Raw genomic sequence first — 25238 nt, 5'->3', positions numbered from 1 at the left:
TGAGTACATGTATATACATTCATTCATAATAAATTTCAAAATATAAACTTGACTTGCATTTAATACATTTTTGTGTTTGGGTGTACTTGCTTATTTCTTTCACTTTTCTCTTGACCTCAAGCTATGTGGGGTACCCTAAAATAGAAAAAATATATATATAAGAGGAACAAATAAGACACTTTGTGAGTTTAACTCAAAATATAAAATTGATAGGTGTACAAAATATGATACCACATAGCTATCAAGGCCAAAGTTAATGGTAGAAAGTGTAGCATTATCAACTTGAAAAAATTCAGCCCTCGACAAATCTTATAAAATAGTAAAGAGTATTGTTATAAATATGAGATAATGTTGTAAATGGAAATAAGGAAAAAGAACAACAAGAAGATCATATGAAGAAAAGAAGACACAAGACAAATATGAAGGTCATTGAATGTTTTATTGATCATTCTTCATCATAAGCACTATTTTGTATACCTTGACATCAGAGATTTGATAACAATTAGTTGATTCTTATAGTGGGTGATTGAAGGTACAAAACCAATGGTTCTAAGATGTTTAATGGAGCTTATACAAGGTGTGGAAAAGAATAGAAGGATATTTGAAAGATGGGGAAAAAATGGGCCTAAAAAAGGCTATAAGGCCTAAATTGAAAACGAAGAGATTAAGAAGGAAAGAGAGATACAAATGAACTTTTGTTACCTTGTCAAGAAATACAAGTGTAGATTCATGAACTCCATAAGACACTCTAGGTGATATGGAGGTTGATAGGTTCTTCAATGGGGATGGGTATATGGAGGATGGACTCATGAGGTTCAGTAGATGGGGTTTGGGCAATGCTTTGAGTAGGAGATGTGGATGAAAATTGGATGGATTTGATGAATGTTAGGGTTTTAATGATAGTAGGAGAAGGAGGGGATCTATAAGAGGGGTTTTAATAATGATAGGAAATGTAGGGGGTCTAAAAGTGGGTTGGATGAAAGAGGGATGATAGTTATGGGAGATAGAAGAGGAATGATGGGTGTAGAAGATGGAAAGGTTTCAACACTAACAACTTCACATGATATAATTAGATGACATGATTCATTAACTTAACTAGGACATGGATATTCTATTGGCTTCCTTGTAAAACTCCTTAAAGATGGGGTGTTACTAGATGAGGTGGAGGGTTGGTAGATGTATATAGTGGAAATCTATATAAAGGAAAACTATATCTTAAGGCATAAAATAAATGGAATGATGTAAGGTTTCAAAGTTGAAAAGGTTCTGGCAAGGACTCTTAGACTAAATAGGGTTGGATAATCTCATAACAATTAGGAAACAACATTTAGTGAGCTTTGTATTATTTGTTTCATAGTAATTTAGAAATAATATTTCAAAGCTAATGTATTATTTTACTTTAAGAATATTTTAAAAACTTTACCTCAGGTGCTCTTGCTCCTAGCCTCACACCTCTAATAAAATGATTACTCTATGGTGTTCTCATACTGCTTGTTGCACCCTACATTGCATATTGTTCACATATCAATCTAGAATGTTCTATAAAATAAAAATTTATTTACTTTTACCATTTTGAGGTGATTAAATAATAACATGTGAAAACTCAAACAAACAAACAAACATGTGTCTCCTCTCCACTAAAAGCCATCATCATCAAATTATCTATGAGTGTGAAATCCCCACCTCTGAATAAATAATAGGTCTTCTTTTAATGTACACATGGATGGCATGTCAATCTGTCCCAAGCTGCCTCACTATCCACCCCATCACATATGCACTAGCAACTAAAACACACATGTTGATCGAGCCCTAAAGATTGTAATGGTACATGTGATGATGTTGTAGGTGGCACAAGTGGGGATGATAGTGGTGGTATATGTGATGATTATGGAGTTTCCAGAGGTTGCAATGACCTTAAAGGTGCATCTGGTGATGGTCAAGGTGCAATAGGTGAAGTAATACCATCTAATTGTGAGCCATGTTGAATGATGACATCTATCAATGATGCAACTGCATGAAGAGTCTGTAAATCAATATAATCCTTTATAACTATTGGGAACACAACATAAGACATGGTTTTATGTGTTGTGTGTCTTCTCTCATGTTGTTGTACCACCATATGGACCCTTGGTCTATCATGTACAGAGCCTTTCCCTCTACCTTGGAACTCCTAGACATCAAAGTAATTTGGCTTCTCACTAAGGATATAATCATAGTATAGCTTTCTCAAAAATGTAAAGGCACCTCATAATTATTACATGGTGGTAGTTCAAATATATGGTCAAGGGTGATCCCCTTAATACTACAAACTCATAATAGAAATAAAGAAATAACAATAATTGGCGAGAAAAAATATTGGCTTCTTATTATTGTTAGAAATGCAGAATTACATAATCTCAAAATACAATATGAAAACCCCACATTGATGCCTTCCTTACAATAATTTTCAACATAGAGCTACAAACTATCACCTAGAGATGTCCTAGACAACATATAGGAATTCCTGAAATAGGCATTTTTACATTGCCCAGGAAGTTTCTAGACATCAAACCCTAACGCTTGAGACTAGATAACTCTAAAATTACATATAGAGTTGGCCCTATACACCTTTCACACTTATTTTAGAATTTTTTTTGGCCCAACTTTGGAAGGCCATAACTTTTTAACAGTTGCTCTGATTGGCTATTATAACCATTTTTCATAATCCTAAGCTTTTGGTCTACAAGGCCTGACTTGCATAAGCTCTAGTTGACCCCATTTTAGAGCCCATATGGGGCCTCTATGGCCTTCAACACTGAGCCTAAATTTTTTATACCAAAATGAAATTAACTTCACAAATACTCATGATGTCTCATTGGCCCTCAACTAGTAGGCTGACATATCCAAGATGAACATCCACCTCTGCAATTAGGACATTCTAAGCTCATATGATTGACTTACTAAGTAGCAAGCCTCAATAAATAATGACTCTACACTAAGACAACCCTTATTCAAGAAACACAAAGGAAATATTTTGGGGTGATGCAAGATTGCTCTTACACCTAGGATGCTCTTGCATCAAACACCTAGGATAATTTAAGAAGTGACCCCATCACGTCTCAGGAGTTTAGAGGAAAACCAAGACGGTTAATCTCCTTCATTGCTAGCCATGATGAGTCTTCTACTAGCCTCCCTTTCCATTTGACTAGGTACTCTTCATAAGTTTTTTTCCTTGTACTTTTTCCAACATAATTGTCTATTATCTCCTCAATCTCCTTTGTAGTTGAACTAGCTACTAGAATACTCAACTATGCTTCTACAATGTTATCTACATCACTACATCCATAATACTTTGTCAAATCTAAAATGTTAAATACTGGTGAAATATTTAGTTTAGTAGGTAACTCCACTTCATAGGCATTTCTAGAATCATGCATTTTCACTATCTTGTATAGTCCAAACTTCTTTATTTTTAGCTTATTATATGTACCCATAGGAAAATGTTCCTTTGTCAAATGAACCATGATTTCATTTCCAATCTGAAATTTCATACGCCTCCTTTTCACATCTTCCTTGGCCTTGTACTACATGTTCATCTTTTTTATGTGCTTCTTCACCTCCTCATGGATGTTCTACAAATGTTTAGCAAAATCTTCCACTTTGGCACTACTTATTTCTTATTTATCCAACTACCTCAATTCAGAAGCATTTTTGGGATTACTCCCATATACAATCTAGAATGGTGATTTACCAGTACTCCTATTGATAGAATTATTATATGCAAATTATGTTTGTGGTAAAATTAGATCCCAACCCTTTGGTTTATGTCCAACCAAGATTCATCTAAGCCATCTTAATAGGTTGAATAAATGAATGACATGGTGTACTTATTTAACTAACACCAAGTAACAAGATATGTTGAGAACACACCATTATCACTAAGTAAAATAGTTCAAGTTGAGTAATGAAGAAGTCGAGTCAGATAGACGTTTAAATTGAGAAATACAACATAAGTCAAGTTCAATATGAGCCAAGGAATAACAAATGAAATTTTAGACACTCAAAAATGGTTTGTGTCTACTATTTCATCACATTTTGATACTAACACGTCCCATTTTCTCATTTCACTAATTTTGGTCTTTTGGCCAACTTGATCATCATTCAAGCATATTTTGACATGTTCTTCATCATTTGCACCCCATTTTCAAATCAACTACAGATCATTTTAGAATCGATTCCTATTTTATCTAAAAAAATTAGAATTGACTTTAAATCATTTCATCATCAAAATCTCGTCTGATCAACTCTAAACTATTTCAATGTCATCAAAATCCCTTCTAGCCAACCCTAAATCATCCTGAATCAACCCTAAACTATCTTGAACAACCCTAAACCATCTTGAATCAACCCTAAGACATTCTAAATCAACCCTAATCAATCTAAAACATGTCAAAAATCCCTAATCAATCAACATTTATCTAGTCCTAGGTATTTTTGTATCCCTTAGTTCATTGTCAATCTATCAAATCTAACCTTAGCACCACCATGTCCCTCAGTGCTAGGTCAACCCATCTTTTTTATCATTCGATCATCAACATTGTCAAGTCCCTCAATGTTAGATTATGGTTGTATCCAAACAATTTAATAACATTGATGATTTATGTTGATGTTATTATGGTCAATCTTATCAATCAACTTCGATCCTTTAGCATTTACAATGTTTGTTAAATATCACATGTCCTTAAATCCATGTCATATGTCCTTGACATGTAATCAAACCTAATCATCCAATCAATTTGATCATGGCTTTGATCTACCCACCATCTTCCTAGTTGATATGCATAATCATCACAATTAATCAAAAGGGTAATCCTACATTTATTTCATAAAATTGGTCAATCATTTACTAATTTTTCCTATAGGATTAGATAACCCATAATATATTCCTATGTTGTTTCAATCATTTTGTTCATCCTACCTTACTAATCATTCTTATTGACCAATGTTATCAATTAATTAATATTTATTAAGTAATTGATCTATTTTTATGAATTATCGAATTGTTAATTTCCTAATCCTTATTTTCCCATATCCAATTTTTAATTTACTAATTTCCATTTGTATGGAAATATGAGTATTTAATTTAGAATTCCACCCAATCCTGACACATGGCCATAATGCATCATAGATTATGTTTCTATGCATGGCTAATATGTGTCATATTTGGAATATATTCTCCTTACACATGACTATAATAAGCCACACTTGTCATAGATTCTTGTCGACACATGGCTATGATGTGTCATAAGCTTGTCATAGATTCTCTTCTAATTTTAGTCATGTTGACTTGTATGCATCATAGAATCTTACATATGGCATATTACGTCATATTTGTCATAGACATTCTAAGGAATATTTTGCCAAATCGCACACTTGAAAATGATAAATGTCCATCTCCTCATTCATGTCTAACTTCTTGCATTTTAGCTATAAATTGAGTCATTTTGTACTCATTTTCCTCTTAACCACACTTATAGTATTCTCTCCATCATTCATTAGAACATTTTGTCATTGTATTTTGCTTTCAATTGTAGGTATACTATAGGCAATTGGAGCTACATCAACATCAATAATGGAGAAGAAAGGAGAACATAGAAACTACATTTTAAAGGGGGTTTTGATTGTTTTAAATCTCTTTGTTTTCAATGGTTTTCATGGTAGATTAGAATAGTTAGCATATGTTACTTGAGTTTGTGGTTTCTCATAGTATGGTATCCCACCTATTTTCCAGTCCTACATAAACTAGTTATGGCTAAGCACCAAAACATTATAGAAGCTGAGTAAGACAATTTTGTATATTTTTTTGTAATGGCATAAAATTTTATGTAAACTATTTTTGTCAAATTGGAAGCATGTATAGATGATTGAGGAGAGATTCAAGGAGTTTACTAGACATTCATTAAAGAACCATAAATCCCTATGATATGTAATTAACCAATCAAAAAATTGGAAGGAGTACGCGGCAAAAGGGACTGATCTAGATTGTTTATTTAGATCTAGAAACTTTATGAGATTATTTTAAAGAAGGGTAAACCCTAACTTAATTAAGATAGATGAAAGAAGTTGTGTGAAGGTACTAAGTTAAGGTGAATTAGTGAGTTAAGGCTAGAGGTGATTGACTAGTGAATTACAAGGAAAAGAGATACATCAGATCAAAGGAAGTGATCAAGGAATTGGATAGAGGAGATCTATTATCAACATTATAGTGCATACCAAAGGATGAGGTACTAAATATTCTAATAGGTGTTTCAGGGTTCAAATCTCTTAATAGAGTAACTTTAACAAGATTTTTCTAATCTCCTAACAAAGTAGTCACTTAGCTATGATATAAAATCCTTTAATCAAGGTAGAACCTACAAGTTCTTTTATCCTTTAATAGGGCATAACCCTCACAGGGTAGATCATCAAAAGTGATCAAAGATTGTAGCCTTAATAGGCACAACTTTATTCCTATAGTAGTGAAGATTTTGTGTGTGTCATCCCCATCGCAGTTTTAACTTCACCTTGGAGGGTTTTTGCATTACCAAATCTATGTGTCAATGTGTTATGTGTTTATGAGTTATCATACATGTAGATAGAAGTTAGATATGATATTATGATGATGTGAATGGTTATATTGATATGAGACAAATGTTCAAATGAGGATTTATCTGATGATATCAAATATGTTTCATGTTTGAAGTGTGAAGAGTTTAATAGATTCTGATTCAGCTCCCCTCCCCCCTCTCAGTATCTCACTTTCTCTATTAAATTTCTAATTGGAGAGGGTCTTATTTCTCTACAATGAAGTGTTACCACTACCATCAACTTGGGCATCTTTCTTATAGATTTCCTCTGAAGAATTCTTCATCCCAAGGGGATAAGACAATGAACTATATCCAAGAGGACACTGCAAGTTTAAGGTTCCCGTAGGTGATCTTGGATCCAGTGGTTAGAGAGAACCTTGTAATTAGAAGGATTCTAATAAAACAACTTGAGAAGGAAGAGCTAGTATAGAGAAGACCCATATTCATGGTTCAGTGCAAGATCATGGGTAAAGTTTGTAAGATGGATATAAACTCAAGGTATCTGGATAACCTAATCTTAGAAGAGACATTGACAAATGGAAATTGTAAAGAATTCCACATACTAACCCATGAATGGTTACTTGGCATAACAAAGGGTGGCATTTTTTTGTGAATGAACAAGCTTGAGTGGAGTTCACTATAGGAGGCTATAAGGATAAGATACTATGTGATGTTTTGCCAATGGATTAATGCCACATACTTTTAGGTCATGGCAGTATGATAGAAAAGAAATCCATAATGGGGAAAAGAACTCATACTCCTTTGAAAAGGATGGTGTCACCTACAAAATTCATTTATAATAGATGGAGAAGATGGTAAGTCTGTTGGCCGTAATATTTTGTTGGTAGGTGAAAATGAGTTTTTGAAAACTCTTAAGGAAGGTGAATGAGTTGGGTTTGTAATAATTGTAAAACCTAAGGAAGAGAAGAAAGATAAGAAGGTGAACATTCCTATAGAGGTACAAACTTTGGTAGATCAGTTCAAAGACATCATCAGTGATGGGACCCTTGCTACTTTACCATCATAAAGAGCCATAAGTCATCAAAATGAATTTATTCTAGGGGATCCTTTATCTAATAAAGTTTCCTACTTGGTAAGATAACACCTCAATAAAATGAGAAAATATTCAGGTAGGTACAAGAACTCCTTGATAGTAGATTAGTTAGGAAGAGCATTAGCCAATGTGTAGTTCCCACGGTCTTGGTTCCAAAGAAAGGGGGAACATGGAGTTTGTGCACTAATTCAAGGGCTATAAACATAATTACAATAAGATAAAGGTTTCTAATTCCTAGGATTGAGGACCTAATGGACTATTTAAGAGGAGCATAGTATTTCACCAAGATAGACCTTAAAAGTGGTTATCATCAAATTAGTATTAAGGAGGGGTGTGAGTGTAGACAACATTTAAAACCACCAAAGGCCTTTATGAATGACTTGTTATGTGATTTGGACTCACCAATTCCCCTGGCACATTCACGAGACTCATTAATGAAGTGTTGAAGTATTATATTGGTAAATTTGTAGTTTTTTAAATATAGATGACATCTTAATTTTTAGTAAAACTAAAGAACAATAACTTAAGCATTTAGAAATTGTATTAAAGAAATCGCATGATGAAAAACAAACCATCAATTTGGAGAAATGTGAGTTTATGACATAGGAGCTTGTCTAACTTGGTTTTATGGTTTTAAAATGTGATTTCAATATAGAGCCCTCAAAGGTGGAACTAATACTCAATTGGCCTACTCCAAAGACATCCAATGAGATGAGAAGCTTTCATGGATTAGCTCATTTATATAGGAAGTTTATCAAGAACTTTAGGGAGATTTGTGCCCCCATACTTGATACCTTAAAAGGAGGTGTAATGACCAAGTTCTAATGGAATAGGATGATAGGTAAGGATTTTGAACTCTTGAAGAACAAGGTAGCCACACAACTCGTGTTAGTGCTACAAAATTTTGAGAAACTCTTTACCATAGAATGTGATGTAAGAAATTATGTAGTTGGGGTAGTCTTGAGCCAAGGCAATAGATCAATGCACTGAGAAGCTTAATGAAGCTATCCTATGACCTAGAGTTATATGCTCTTTTCCAAGCCTTAATAAAGTGGAGGCATTACCTATTTCCTAAGGAATTCATAGTTTATGCAATTAATCATGCCATCATTTTCCTTAATTACCAAGACAAGTTGAGTCATAGGCATATTAAATGGTTACATTATTTGCAATCCTATACATTTACCATTAAGCACAAGAAAGGACGATGCAATAAATGTGTTGATGCTTTAAATAGAATGGTATTGATAGTCCAAGAAGTACAATTTAAAAGCATAGGAATTGAAATCTGTAAGGAGCTATATAAGGAAGATGAATACTTTGTTGAAACTTATAATGTCTGTCAAAATTTCAATAATTATTTCCATAGTGAATATGCATAATTTACATTACAAGAAGGACTCTTGTTTAGGAGTGAACATTTATGCATGCTAAGAGGGTCAATCAGAGAAAACTTGACTCAAGAGAAGCATAATGATATTTTGAGCAGACACTTTGGGTTAAACAAGACCTTGGAGTTGCTAAAAATATTCTACTATTGGCATAAGATGCATAAGAACATAAGGAGATATGTTGAATAAAGCACTATCTATCACAAAACCAAAGGTACTTCCTTAAATTATGGACTATATCAAGTCTTTCCAATTCCCAACAGACCATGTGAATGTGTAAGTATGGATTGTAGTGTTCGATTGCCTAATACAAGGAATGGTTTTGATAACATATATGTTTTAGTAGATAGATTTAGTAAAATGAGCCATTTTATTCCTTTCAAGGTGACTCATTATGCTAGTTAAATACCCAATCTATTTTTCAAAGAGGTGATTAGGATCTACGGTTTACCAGTAAGCATAGTGTATGATGGAGACACAAAGTTCATGGGGAATTTATGAAAGACCTTATGGAAAATTTTAGGCACCTACTTATAATTTAGGTCTTCTTACCATCCCCAAATAGATGGGAAAACAAAAGTTGTCAATAGGACATTGGGAAATCTACTGATATGTTTGACCAAGGATTATAGAGAAGCTTGGTATCAAGTCATACACCAAGAAGAATTTTATTACAATGATACATTTAATATGACATCGGGGAAGAATCTCTTTGAAATTGTGTATGGATTGCATCCTAGAGGTTACTAGACCTTAGATACCTTGGAGACATGGAAAGGAGAAGTGGACATGTAAAGTATTTTTCAAAATCCATGGAGGAGATTCATGAGCAAGTTAAGAAAACTTTGACAAAAAATACCAAGAAGATCAAGGAAAAGGTGGATGAAAAGAAGAAGGATGTGTAATATGTAGTAGGAGACCTGGTAATGGTGAATTTGAACAAAGAAAATTTTTAACAAGGAGTGCCTAGAAGTTTCAAATGAGAAGAATTTGTCCATGTAAAATACTAGTCAAGTATGCAAGCAATGATTACAAAATTGATATACTAGAAGAAATTTCTCTATCTCCTATTTTCATGAGGAAAACTTGGTCCTATATAAAGGATTTATCTTATAGTAGGATAAAGGTGTTCCTGATGTTACAAACATGATCACTAATTTGACTTTTCCTTCTCAACTTAAGCCACAAGAAAAGAAGGTATTGGACTCAAGAGTTGCAAAGAAGACAAGGCATGCAATTTACATGGAGTACCAAATCAAGTATAATAATATGCCCAAAGCTAAGGCCACTTGGGTTCTAAAATTGATTTCAAAAAGTTTGTTATTGAATCTAAAATCTTGGCACCTAATGTGACTTGACTTCCTATCTATTAAGGCACAATGGTACATGAGCACCTATGGGTTATGTGTTTTCAACCCTCAAATTTTAATGTGTAAGATCCAATAAGGATAATGTTGAGAGTAAGTAATATCTAGGAGTCCAATAGGTGAGCTTATGAAGGTTTGAAAGAGTTTGTATGTCATTTCCAAAATTGGGCATAGTTTGTCAATGGATTGGCCAAGAGTTATCATGTAAGCTAAATTTCGCATAGTATGGAAAATGACTCCAAAATTACATAGTAGGTCATATTTTTCATGTATACATATTTTTCATGGGTGTTAGGCTACCATTTTGCATCATTGGAATGCCAATATGTGGAAATATTCAAAATTTGCATTGTGTGGAAAAAGTTGACAATGACAACTTTGCAACTAGTAAATGTTGTATGAAAACATTTTGGGCATACTTGTGCAAATAACCTAAAATGAGTTATGGGTTTGACATAATTGGTGAAACATGATTAGAAGACATAATTAAGTCCTTTCTTGACATTTTAAATAAATTGGTGAACATTTGGCATGATTTTCAATTTCAAATGTGTGATAGTTATGAGTAAACTCACTATAAACTGATTGCAACTAGAACAATTCAAGTTTAATGGGTTGAGCTTGAACATTTTCCACTATAGATAGTTTTAGATTAAGGAAAAAATAGGTTTTGAAGGGACCTGAAACCCTTTAACAAAATCTAAGGATCAACATTAAGCACCATCAGGTTTTACAAGGACCTAAAAATCTAAAGTTTACCAAAAAACGTAAAAAAAAATTAGGTTTTACAAGGACCTAAAACCTAAAGAGTTAAAACAAACAAAAATAGACCTAGGTTTTACAAGGAACAGCAACCTAAATTTTAAACAAAAATGTAGAAATAAAAAATAGAACCAGAGAAATGACACAGACCAACAACTAGCACACTAGTGACCCAAAACAACACCTACAACAACTCTTTAATGATCTTTGCGACCTCCTTGCTTACTTCTGCAGTACTTTTGATAATGTCAACTATGGTAGAAACAAGAGCCTTAGTAGAATTTTTCTTCATTCTTTTCCTAGTTCTCTTACTTAGACCCCCTGGACTCTTCACCCCAGTAGTATCAGGAGACATAATCTCCTCATTACTTTTCTTTCCCAAACTAGTTGTTGCAACACATAAATTGGAAGTAACAAGCTCCATCCTCTACCCACTATCCTTGATTAATTGATGGAGTTCCAGCTCATACTCCTTAAATTTTTTAGGAATATTACCAACTTAGCTTTCCATATGGGCTCTCATAATAAATTCATGATTCGACTCTTTCTACATACCCCCAACTTTTTTCTTCAGCACCATAATTTCACTGTAGAGCCATGAATCTCCTTGAAGAGATGCATAAGCTTTAAGCTTAGTAGTGTGAAGGAAGGATAAATTCACCTAATGAGAATCATCCCTACACCCATCACTAGACCTATTCGTAGAGTCAATAGTAATATCCTTATTCTCCTTTATATTGACTTGGGTCTCAGTGTTTACGTCATGCTTCTCCTTAATCACCTATTTATTCTCCATACTCAAGCTATGCTCTTTCATGACAAGGGCTTTACCCTTATTGTTCTTTTTGTTTTCCATATCCATTTTATCCTTGTTGGCAATACTTTTAGTAGAAGTAAGGAAAGCATTGTGTTTCCCCTCTTAACCCCTTGAAGCTTCTGACCTAGCCTTAGACTCTATTTTCCTATCTGTACTACCATCCACATTGCACGTAGACATGCCTCTACTCCCAGAGTAACCATCCAAATTCATATTGAGGTCCCCCATTTAAATTTTATCATCATCTTCAGCAGAATTGTCTAACTTCGTAACTTCCTCCACATATTTCTTCCTAGTCTCCCTTTTGTTACCCTTTTTAGTACCCTTATTGTCACTAATTCCTTCCTCACTTTTAATTTTCTTTGAGTGAGGGCCATTTCCAGTTGATTTCCACTTCTTCTCCACAATCGAAGAGGGTTTGATTGCCTTGTTTTTATAGTAATTTTCAATAAGAAGGATTAACCCCTCATGGAGCACAAGATGTGACTCCTTCTTCCTATGGGCTTGGAGACTTTGAATCAAAGAGTATTTCAAATAAAATGAGAAAGAAATTATTTCTTTATAAATAAAATGATTTAAAAATTAAAAATTAAACTTTTGTACCCTCTTAGATCTACCATCAAGGTTTAAATACTCACGAATGCATGATAAAACATCCCTCCATAGAACTTTAATCTGGCTTAGGTCATAAAAATCACCACTCTTCTCCATCTTTTTCTCCTCTTCATCATTTTTAGGGATTTTTTTGAAGGTGGCATTCAAAATGATGGTCTCCTTGCTAAACTTAACTCCCTCCATTGGAAGGCCCATAAGCTCGACAATAAATTTCTTAGTCAGTTTCATAGTAACCCCATGCATTGTAACCCTATGTTCAATCCAATTTTTGAAAAAAATACTCTGTAATGTGGGGCTTATACCCATGGAGCTTCTCAATGTATGTTGTAACTTTCCCTTTTTATAGAATATCTCATACAATCAAATTCACCTTCCATTCCTTGTAATTATTTGGCTCTTGCTTTCTATTTCCTTGAATTTTGTGCTTGGTATTGAATCTTGTTAATTTTTTCTTGTGCAAATAAAATTTCAATCACTGGTCTCTATTCATTGGACTAGATAGAGTTGGGTCCAGTAAAATGACAACTTTGAAATCCTGCCATGGAAGTTCCATGGCCCTTGGAGGTATTAAAGAAGAGTCTATGTAAATTATTTTTCTTTTTGTTGGAAGCTATATGATGAAGTTTCTATTTTTAAATGCTTTCCCTAGGTGATCTCTATCATATCTTGACTAGTAGGAAAGAGTAAAAGTGGATTGTAACTTGTAGGAGTAGATTGGTTTGATTAATCTAATGAGTTGGAGATGTATGAGGGGTACATAAAAATCTTTCATAAAAATCTAAGGATTAGTTGAATCCATTTGAGTGGGTTTTCATTGAAAGATTGTAGACAAATTAGTTTCATTTTTCAAGTAGCCAATTAGGGTGTGAGCATTGTATAGAAAATTTAAGACTTGGAACCACCAAAATCTCAAAGAGAATCCAAAAGGGTGTCTATAATGGAAGTTGGTTTCTAAGGTTTCTTATCACTTTTTCAAACTAGAACCCAAAAAATCCAATTAGGAGGCCTAATTGTGACTTGCTAGGGCTAGTAGGCCTTAAAAAAAGGTATCTTAAAATAGATAGCAAAATGACTCGAAGATTAAACAAATTGGAGTGTTTGGTGATTGAAATGGTTGATTTAGAAGGCCTAGGCTCCTACAAGGTGATTGTGAAAGGGATAGGAATTTTGTGGATGAGCTTATCCTTGTGAACTAAAGTAAGAAGAGTGTAGACATTAAAGAGATAAATCTTAACACTCCTATAAACAACACAAAACAAAAAGAGGAAAAATTACAACAACAAGAAATTACTGACAACAAAATTTTGCAACACTACATCTCTTTTGAGACAACAAAACGCATACAACTTCTTACAATCTACCATTTCTAAAAAAAAGATAAACTAGCTTTTATATATATATATATATATATATATATATATATATATATATATATATATATATATATATGTATGTATGTATGTATGTATGTATGTATGTATGTATGTATGTATGTATGTATGTATGTATGTATGTATGTATGTATGTATGTATGTATGTATGTATGTATGTATGTATAAAATCATTCTTGAGGTACCTATTTTCATTAATCCCAAGGTTATTTTAATCACAGGTTGGATTTATGAAAATAGGCGACTCGAGAATGATTACTCTTGGCATTATATATATATATATGTGTGTGTGTGTGTGTGTGTGTGTGTGTGTGTGTGTATATGTATGTATGTATGTATGTATGTATGTATGTATGTATGTATGTATGTATGTATAAGCTAGTGGCAATCATGATGCAACAGGAAAAGTATTTATTAATTTTTCTATTTTTGATAAGGTTAGTATTGAATTATTTATTTAATTTTAAATATAGTTGTATAAAGTTACTATAAAATTGTAGTTCTATAAACTTACTATAAAATTATTCTTCAACATTTTGTTTTTTAATTCTATATATAGTGTTTAATTTGCATGACTCTAATTTGTTTTTATTTTAAGGATATTGTTACGTAAAATGTTACATTCAGGAGTAGAGTTATGATTAGGGTTAGTGTCAAGGTTAGGGTTAGGATTAGGGCTAGAGTTAGAGTTAGGGTTAACATTAGGATTAAAGTTAGGGTTAGGGAGAGAGTTTGAATTAGAGTTAGGGTTAAGGTTAGGGTTATTGTTAGGGTTAGGATTACAATTAGAGCTAGAGTTAGGGTAAGGGTTAGAGTTGTAGTTAGAGTTAGAGTTAGGGTTAGGGTTAGGTTTAGAATTAGAGTTAGAGTTAGGGTTAGGGCTAGGGTTAGAATTAGGGTTAGAGTTAGAGTTAGGGTTAGGATAAGGGTAAGAATTAGGGTTAGGGTTACAATTAGGGTTATAAATATAATTAGGGTTAGGGTTAGGGTAACAAGTAGGTTTACAACTATAATTAGGGTTAGAGTTAGAGTTAGAGTTAGAGTTAGAGTTAGACTTATAGTTAGAGTTAGAGTTAGAGTTAGAGTTACAATTAGAGTTAGGGTTATAATTAGGGTTAGGGTTACTATTAGCATTAGGGTTAGGTTTATAATTAGAGTTATAGTTAAATTAGAGGTAGTGTTATTGTTAATGTTAGTGTTAGTGTTAGTGTTAGTGTTAGTGTTAGTGTTAGTGTTAGTGCTAGCATTAGTGTTAGTGTTAGTGCTAGTGTGAGTGTTAGTGTTAGTGTTAGTGCTAGTGTTAGTGTTAGTGTTAGTGTTAGTGTTAGTGTTAGTGCTAGTGTGAGTGTTAGTGCTAGTGCTAGTGCTAGTGCTAGTGCTAGTGCTAGTGCTAGTGCTAGTGCTAGTGCTAGTGCTAGTGTTAGTGTTATTGTTAGTGCTAGTGCTAGTGATAGTGTTAGTGTTGGAGATAGAGTTAGAGTTAGAGTTAAGGTTAGCATTAGGGCTAGCATTAGGGATAGGGTTAGGGTTAGGGTTAGGGTTAGAATTAGAGTTTGAGTTAGGGTTCAAGATAGAGTTAGAGTTAAAGTTAGAGATAGAGTTGGGGTTAGGGTTAGGGTTAGAGTTAGAGTTATATATAGTGTTAGGGTTAGGATCAGGGGTAGGGTTGTAAGGAAACTCAGGTGTGGAAACAACTTCCTACACTAATCTCTTAAGAGAAGTATGGTGCAAATCCTATTAAAATCTTTTACACTTATAGATTCAATATCATGTAAACAACAATATTTCAGCCAAACAAGCATAAAGAAAATAGATAGAGAAAGAAACACATAACACAAAGATTTGCTGGTGGGGAAAAACCTTTCGGTAAAACAACCACACCCCTCCAGAACCTGCACAATGTATTATCTTCAACACAAGGTTACAATACACTTGCAATGCAAGTTCCACAGCGACAACAGAAGACACCAGTAGCAACTCACAGTTTTAGCCATGATCTCCTTATACACTATTCAAGATGCCAACACATCAACATTATTTGTAAGAAATACATTTTACAAAACAAATAATAAGAATAGGAATTATCCAAGCTTGAGATACCTTATTCCTAACAAGGGTTAGGGTTATATTTAGGGTTAGTGTTGGTGTTAGGGTCAGGGTTACAATTAGAGTTAGAGTTAGAGTTAGAGTTAGAGTTAGAGTTAGGGTTAGAGTTAGAGTTAGAGTTAGAGTTGGGCTTAGAGTTAGATTTAGGGTTAGGGTTAGAATTAGTATTAGAGCTAGAATTAGTGTTAGAGTTAGGGTTAGGGTGAGAATTAGACTTAAAGTTAGAGTTAGTCTAATACTTATAGTTAGGGTTATAATTAGGTTTGGGTTAGGGCTAGAATTGGGGTTAGGGTTAGGGGTAGAATTAGAGTTAGAGTTAGAGTTAGAGTTAGAGTTAGGATTAGGGTTACAAATACAATTAGGGTTAGAGTTAGAATTAGGGTTAGGATTATGGCTAGAATTAGGGTTACAGATATAGTTAAGGTTAGGGTTAGGGTAAGAATTAGACTTAGGGTTTGAGCTAGAGTTAGAGTTAGAGTTAGAATTAGAGTTAGATTTAGAGTTAGAGTTAGAGTTAGTGTTAGAGTTAGAGCTAGAGTTAGAGTTAGAGTTAGGGTTAGAATTAGAGTTAGGGTTAAGGTCAGTGTCAATTTCAATACCAGTGTTAGTGTCAATGCTAGTGTTAGTGTTAGTGTTGTACACTAAGAAAAGTGCACTTCTCTAAACCCTTCTATCCAAGGTTTTCCATAGATTGGAAAGCTTGAGATGTCAACTTAGAGCTCCCTAGTCATGGAGTGTAAGAGGCATACAAATGAGCACAAAAGAAGCTCTTAACTGAGCCTTAGAAACACAACCCTTGCTAGTAAACCATGAGATGAGAGATTCTTTGAGCAAGAGCAAGAATGCTAGTTTCAAAGAACTCTTGTATATGCAATGCAAGAATGAAAGATAAACTAAGATGAAATGGACAATGCAACCAAGCTAAGAAAATGAAAGTGTTACATCCATACTAATTAGACTATGTGAGCTAAGGTATTGCAAAAGAACTATATTAATATGCAACTAGACTAGAATTCCATATGACAAAATACCATGGATGAAAGAAATGTAGACAAGAAATAGAAGTTCTCCACAAAATGATCTTCAATAATCCAAATAGAAAACCTATAGCACAACAATACTCAAGAGTGTGGATGTAAGAATGAGATAAGAAGCAAGAAGCTCTCCATAAGCAAGAAGCTCTCCAAATCCTACAACATAATATTAGCCAAAAATGAGATCCTCTTTCCCTCTTGGAATGCCTCCTATTCATAGATTTTTTCAAAGAGTTTGTGGTAGAGTTTAGGATTTACCATGGTGAGATCTAGATGAATTAAAAATCATTTGTATGAGACACACTTTGAATAGCATATTCGTAGTGGGGAATCCATTAGATTTTATAATTCAAAGTGGGGATCCCACTTTGAACAATATAGTCATGGTGGAGATCCCATTATGACTATTCAAAATATCAAATTCATGTTAGATTTTATAATTCAAAGTGGGGATCCCACTTTGAATAAAAAAAGTCAAAATGGAGATCCCATTATGATTATTTAGAATATCAAATTCAGAGTGGAGAGCCCATTAGAGTTTTATAATTTAAAGTGGGAATCCCACTTTGAATAAAATAGTCATAGTGGAGATCCCATTAGGGATTTTATAATTCAAAGTGGGGATCCCACTTTGAATAAAATAGTCATAGTGGAGATCCCATTAGGGATTTTATAATTCAAAGTGGTGATCCCACTATGAATAAACCATGATATCATGGATCCCACTAAGAATAGAATATTCATTTATGGACATGGGGACCCTAATCAATATAAATTTGATTTCAAGGATAATGGCTCATTTCCTATTATTTAGAAATTAATATTCATGTGTCATTTGTCGATGGGTTCAATTTAATTGATTTGTTTGATTTGTTTGAACCTATTCCTTAGAATGTAATTATGCATTTAGAGATGTGACCAATTTCACATTATTACATTTTCCCCTCTTTGACTAATGTGTGATCAATATGGGAACACATGTGGTCAAAGAATAGTTAAGAAGCTAAGAATTCCTCATCCAATATGTGATCGCTATGAGAACACATCAAATGAAGAAGCCATGATAACAAAAAGATATTAAGCTCTAACTTCAAAGTATGAATTCATTCTCTAACTAATGTGTCATCGATATGGGAACACATGTAGTCAAAAAATAAAGAGCTATAATAGCAATAGCTAGCGTTGAGTGATCAAACTAATAGCGATAGTCTAGAACACTCGATAAGTCAAGAGCAAATGGAAATGGTCAAGCATATGCCCCTGAAAGAGAAAATGCTGCCAAAATATAGCAATGATAGATTATGTCTGCCCCCTCAGGATTGAAATTGAAATGATAGAGGAAGTGTAAAAACTAGCAAGATATGAACAATAAAGAACAAGAACAGTCATCAATGAAATGAAAGTATGCCTCAAGCAAGGATGAAATAGAAGAAACGTGATATGAAGTGAAATGGTAAGTGAAAAGAGAATGGAAGCAATGTGAAAATGAAGAAGTGAAGAAATGCCCTAGTGAGAATCAAAGCAAGTTAGTTGACTGCATAGAAAGAAATGGATTTTAAAATGCAATTTTGACCTTAATCATGAACTAAGATTTTGATTTCAATCTTGAAATGAATTTAGGGTGTTAATTTTAGCTATAGGTGCAAGTAGGTCAAAATAAGAAATTTGAAGTGAGATAGCAAAATGACAAGATAATAAAAGATATGAAAATATGCTCAAGAAGAAGGAAGAAAAGATGAATACAACTAGCTGACATGTCTGCAAAAGATGAAGAGAGAGCTTTATCCATATGCAAGATTAAGCTAAAAATGAACCTATAATGCAAGCTAACATGCAAAGTGGTTTACCAGAAAGGGATGCATAATGTTTAGACTCTTATTTCATCGTTGAGCATTTATTAGGGACATTAGGAGATCATACAATCACCACTTGTATGACTATGAGGATATGAATATGATCTATGTCAGATAGAAATCTAGAAATTTGACCTATGCATCAAAGATAAATAGGTCAAGATGACTATGTAGTTAGATTCCCTAAGTTTAATATAGCAAGACTATACCTGTATCAAGGCATAAGTGTCAAGGTAACCCTCGAGTGTAGTCTTGCAAAAATAGTCAAGGATGATATGTTTATAAGTCCAAGTGTCAAATAGGACAAGCATGAATTCTTTACACACTATAGACAAATAAAGTATACCCACAAACAAAAATCAAGAAAACATGCCCCATGCCCCTAGTCTTCTAGTCAATGACATCCTCAAGAGACTATTAGGGAGGGAACACCTAGTAAAGAAATTGTCATAGACAACACACAAAGTAGATAAAAATTAGCATAGCTCTGTCCTTTAAGTGTTTAGGTGCATGTGTGGTAGTTACTTGGCCATTTGTTCATGACTTGATTCTGATAATGAGAAATATCGCAACATCGAAGACTATAGGTAAACTATCTGAAAAGTGTTGAGAAAAATTTCATGTCGAGGGTGAGGTAGTGTTGAAAAAAAACTATTTTGTGAGTTGCCAAAGAAACCCTAATGCACAAGGAAACCTTAAATAGGCTAAGCAACAGTGCCCCTGAGATAAGGACAATAAACAATTCCAATCTAGGAAATATGTTGCAGAGCATGTGATTAAGATTGATAGATATAGGTGCAAGGTCTCAAGCAGCACCTGTTTCCAAGTTTTCACCACTTGGTAGATTTTTTTAGGACTTTTTTTTTCAATCTTTTTGTATTTTTTTTAAAAAATTTTTTTTGGTGATACATCAAAGCGCCTATTGCTAGGTTTTCACTAAGATGATCAATTTTTTTAGGACATTTTCTTTTTTTAGGATTTTTTCAGCATCATATATGATTTTTTGGATTTTTTAGAATGATTAGAGATTACTAGTTCTCAAGCAAGATCACATCATTTTCTCCCAATGTCTAGCAAGGTATATGACATGATGGAGTAGCGAGATGGTAGATAAGCAAAGATATATAAGAAATGAGTATGAAGCAAGTGAAAGTGATCCTCAAGGACTTGACTCCTTAAAAGTACCCAAGCTAGGGAATGATAGCCATATATAGTAGATTTTGGATAAGCAATGGAAGCAATGAGCCAGATAGTGTATAGGATAAGTAGTGAATCCAACAAGTGAGATAACATATGGCATAAATAGTGGAAGACAATAAGTGAGATATCATGAAAGCATGTAGTCTAAAAGATTAGCCATGTTAAGAGACCTACAAGAACCATGTTTTATTTATTGTGATCAAGACCAAGGGGTCAACTAGATAGGATAGTGATAGGATACAACAATAAGAGTAAAGCCCAAGATGGAGGCTAGGAGTGAATGAGAAAGCACAATAGAGAATCTTGTGGATAAGATAGCCAATATGCAAAGATAGTTCAACATTGTCAAGATCAAAGAGAGAAGAGGGAATGGATGGATTATGGAAGAATTATGCCTGATGCCTATTTGCCATGTTTTCATCATGGTACTTAGCCAAGGTGCTACAAGAAAAAGTTTTCACCATAGGATGAATTTTTTTTTTTACTTTTGCTACCAAGGTGCCACAAGAAGTGGTTTTCACCAAGGCATGTTTTCATATTTTTCATTTTTAAATCCTTTTTAAAGAAATAAGGAAAGTTTTTTAGATAATGCTCCTTGAAAGGATGAACCATGATATTCCAAGGATTCAAAATGATATGCTTAAAGCTGTTGATATGAAAAGGAAGATGGAAGAGAAAAATGGAGGATAAGGTTTTATGCAAAGCAAGTGAGGTTGAAAGATAGGAGGAATATGAAAATGAGGGAAAAGGATAGAAGGTAGAAGGATAGTGAATGGAAGGATTGTGAAAGGGTAGACAGAAAGGAAGGAAAGATCAATGTCAACACAAACCTTGAAGGGTGGCAAGAGTATGGAGGAAACATAAATGAAGGAATTCATGAAGGAATATGGTGAATGGATAAAAGAGGTTGTGGTTTAGGCACATGGAATGGAAGAATGCTTTTGGAAGAAGATGACGTGGAAGTATTTGGAAGCTTGAATGTCAACTTCACTTGTTTCTCAACATTAGACTCTTTCAAGAGAGACTTTGGAATCCATATAGCTATAGGCTTTTCATTTCTTTTTGATGATTTAGAGAGAATATCTTCAATGATGGATTTTGGAACCCATACTTGTTTTGTAGTTTTCTTCTTAGATATATCTTTTGACTATGTGCCTTTGTGTCAATTAGAGGAGACATGGTGATCTTTTTTAGATGGATTCTTGTATTTCTTCTTTTTCTTGTATTGAACATTCAAGTTACTTCCAAAAGACTTGGGACTTGTGGAAGAAGAAGGGGGATATGACTGGTTTAGATGGATAGATGGGTGAAAAGTCATCAAAGATGAATGTCTTTGTTGATCTTGAGGTGTGATGGGAGAGATAGGAGATGGAGGAACATAAGGCCCCATTATGGAAGGGAGTTTTGAAGGCTTTAGCTTAGATGGATAAGGACCAAGGATAGATTTAGAAGATACAAATGGATAGTGAGAAGGGGTATCAACATCTTTAGAGTGAGTAACATAGCTAAGGCCATCAATAGACTTACAAGTAGCTTTGATAGGAGCAACATCTTTAGTAGGAGCATTTAAAGATGGAGCATATGTTTGAAGTGGATTTTGAGAAGTGGAGAAAGAGGGAATACTTTGATCTTGACATGTTCCTTTAGATAGTATAGGCATGGAAGGTTTCTCATAATTTCCAGTAAGCTCAAATATAGTGTCATCGTCATACTTAGGAGGTGGAAGGAGGACATTTTGAAGGATGTGAGCGAGTGGTTGATCTTGATCTTTATCCTTTGGAGAGTCCTCTTGACATGGAGCCACTTCTAAGGACAAGGGGGAATGTGAAGAGAGTAGAGAATTAGCCTAAGTGGGAGAAGAAAGCGTAGAGTCACATAAAGGTTGAGAATTTTTAGCTTTAGTAGCATAGAAAAGGTTTGCAACCAACTGTAGATTATCTTGGTTCTCTTTTAGAGGTAACCCTTGAGGATATGAATAGCTAGTGTGGAAAGCATTAGATTATTTGTTTGATGGAAGCATGTTGGGAAGCTTTCAAGCTTTAGGACACACATGAATGTTGGAAGATGCAGAGGTATCAATGAAACCACTACTAGACGTAGGTTCATCAATATGATCTTGCTCAAGAGAAGTATCCTCATCACACGAGTCATTAGAAATATCAACAATCCCATCATCAATAAGATCTTGGACTCTATGTTTCAACTCAATACAATCTAAAGTACTATTCTTATTATTTTGATGATAAGCACAATAGATATCCAAGAATGGGTTTCCATATGAGCTAGACTTAGGTAGCATGAGGAGCTCATTAGCAAAGAGTATTTACAAAATGTTATAATAAGAATCTTCCAAAGGAGTAAAAGTTCTATCAAAAGTATGTCTAGAATCCTTTTGTTGTTTCTCAAGTGAATGGTATGCATCCATGTCTTTATCATTTTCTTGTTCAAAGATAGGTCCATTAAGATAGCTTGGAATAGGCTCAAAGGAGGTACCATTTTCTTTCTCTCTAAGGAGGTCTTTAGATCTAGAAGATGAAGGCATTTGATGTCTTGAAGTAGAATATGTAGACCTTGAAGAATATGAACCATGTGTATGTAAAGGTCTCAAGGAAGATTCATTTAAGAATGACATCTTCTCCTCTAATCTTTTCTCAAGTTTAGACTTCATTTCTATCATACACTTAGGGAGATGAAGGTAAGAAAGATCGTTAGTCTCTTCTAGTTCTTTAATGGCATGGAGGATATCATGATCATCTAGATTTGGCTGAGGTTTGGTAGCACAAGTTTTGAATTCCATAGTGGTATATGGATAATCAAGCCTAAAGGAGACTAGAGGAAGTTAAGAAGGTGACACAAGATAACTTGATGTCCAAACTAAAGAGGTAGAGTGTTCACTTGCCAAAATAATAAAGATAGAGTAAAGTGACTTGTCAAGAAAGTGTCCAAGAAACTTACAACACTAGTGACTCAAGTCAAGATCTAGGCAAGAAGCCAAATAGCCAAGTAGATAGAGAAAGTGTGGTGACATGTGAACAACTTTCCCAAAATAAGAGTGTAGTCAGGAAACCAAAGTAACCATTTCAGCAAAAAGATAACTAGTAAGTGGACATAGACCATGAAGATAGAAAGCCCAAGAGCACTAAGACCAAAGAGTAACTTTAAGCATGTTCAAGTAGTAGACATAGAAAATAAAAATAAAATTATGAGACTCCCCTTAATTAGCAAGCAACACAAGAAAAATGTTAAGACTTGATGCTTTGACTTGGTTGACAAAGTTTGGCAATAGCTGATAGCATAGCAAGTTTGATGTTCAAAAGAAATTTCATTCCAAGAAAGATAGTGACACATGGAGTAGTCTTCAAAAAATTAAGAAAGGGATAAAGCAACCTTGCATGATACAAGCATATGTGAGGTCTTAAAAGAAATACCTAGAACTATCGTCATGTGTATGTTCAAAAGATTTCCACAGCTCTAGCACATTTGAGAACACATCAAGCAATATCTACCTAAAAGTCATGGTTCATTACTCAACAACTTGACCCACACTTGATGCTCCTTCACCTCACACCAAGTGGTTGCCCACAAGAGATATTGGTTTTTTCATGGAAGTTCCATAAGCACAACCAAGGGAACACAAATGGTGAGTGTAAAATCTTGAGGTGATCCAGGTAGTCCACTAGGATCGATCCTTGCACCAATAAGTTGAGTAGCAAAATAGGGTAGATACTAACCTAGGGTGTTTAGAAAGGGCTTCTATTCATAATGTTCCTCTTGCACCCAATTAAGGGACACCCCACCTTGCAATGGGTAATAGACCTCGTGGTCACAAGAGCACCTTAAGTGTTCTTGCCTAGTGATCTCCTTATGGTTGAAATCCCATAAGCGATCACACTAAGTGAAAACAAACACTATGTCTACCAAGATTTTGTGTCCTTGATAGCCTTGAGTTTATAGTGGGTTGGAAGAACTAGTTAATTTTCTTGTCCCTACTTGGGTTGTTCCTCTCAGGTTGTCTGAGAGCAAGCCCTCTAAAGGATCCTAACTACCACAAAATGGATCCACTCTCAAGGGTCAAGATTTTTGATTCACCTCAAGGGTGAAAAGCATACTCTCCTATCTTGATTTCTTCCCCCAAACATACCAAGAAGATTCAATTATCCCCTTGCTTTTGAAAATCCTAAGCTGGGTCAAGATTTTTGATTCACCACAAGGGTGAAAAGCATACTCTCCTACCACCAAAGAACCTCAATCACAAATTTAATGTGCCTAGGAAATGAGAATGACTAGTAGAGTGTGGCACATGAAAGTGAATTAACCCTCTTAACTTAGGCTAGATTTTGAAAATAAATCCCACAATTTAAGAAAAATCAAAAGTTTAGGCTTACCTTGTTCAAAGCTAGCAAAGGCTAGGCACATTTTTAAGGGTCTTTGACATTTTTTTATTTTTAAAGTCTTTGACATGCATTTTGTAGACCACATGTAGAAATATAAATTTTCTATGAAATCCTCTTGGCAGCATCCCAAACCTACAATAAAATATCCAAATTAGACTTCCATGATTTAGGTTGTAAGTTTTATTCTATGAAAAATCATTAAAAAATTATTAAAAATTAAGTTATTATCATACAAATCTGAAATTTTTATTGTGAATTGAATTCAGCATCCACAACATGAAAAAAATTAGATTAAAATTCAACTATTTATGGCCGAAATTAATTTTTTAATTAAAATCATTAAAAAATTTGTTTAAAAAAATCACTTCTCTGAAGTTTTTTTGGTGAGGCCTAGACATTATTTGCAACCTATGATAAAAATATTAGCCCTATCCTACAATGAAAATGTCAGGATAAAATAAAATAAATTTGAATACTCAAGGAGGCTTTTTTGAACCCCACAGTGGGCACCAAAAAATGTACACTAAGAAAAGTGCACTTCTCTAAACCCTTCTATCTAAGGTTTTCCATAGATTGGAAAGCTTGAGATGCCAGCTTAGAGCTCCCTAGTCATGGAGTTCAAGATGCATACAAATGAGCACAAAAGAAG

Source organism: Cupressus sempervirens, chromosome 1 (assembly GCF_028749045.1).
Source record: "Cupressus sempervirens isolate cs-2001-9-10 chromosome 1, ASM2874904v1, whole genome shotgun sequence".
NCBI lineage: Eukaryota > Viridiplantae > Streptophyta > Pinopsida > Cupressales > Cupressaceae > Cupressus > Cupressus sempervirens.
The sequence above is the reverse complement of the archived record's forward strand: the minus strand, read 5'-3'. Positions refer to the sequence as shown.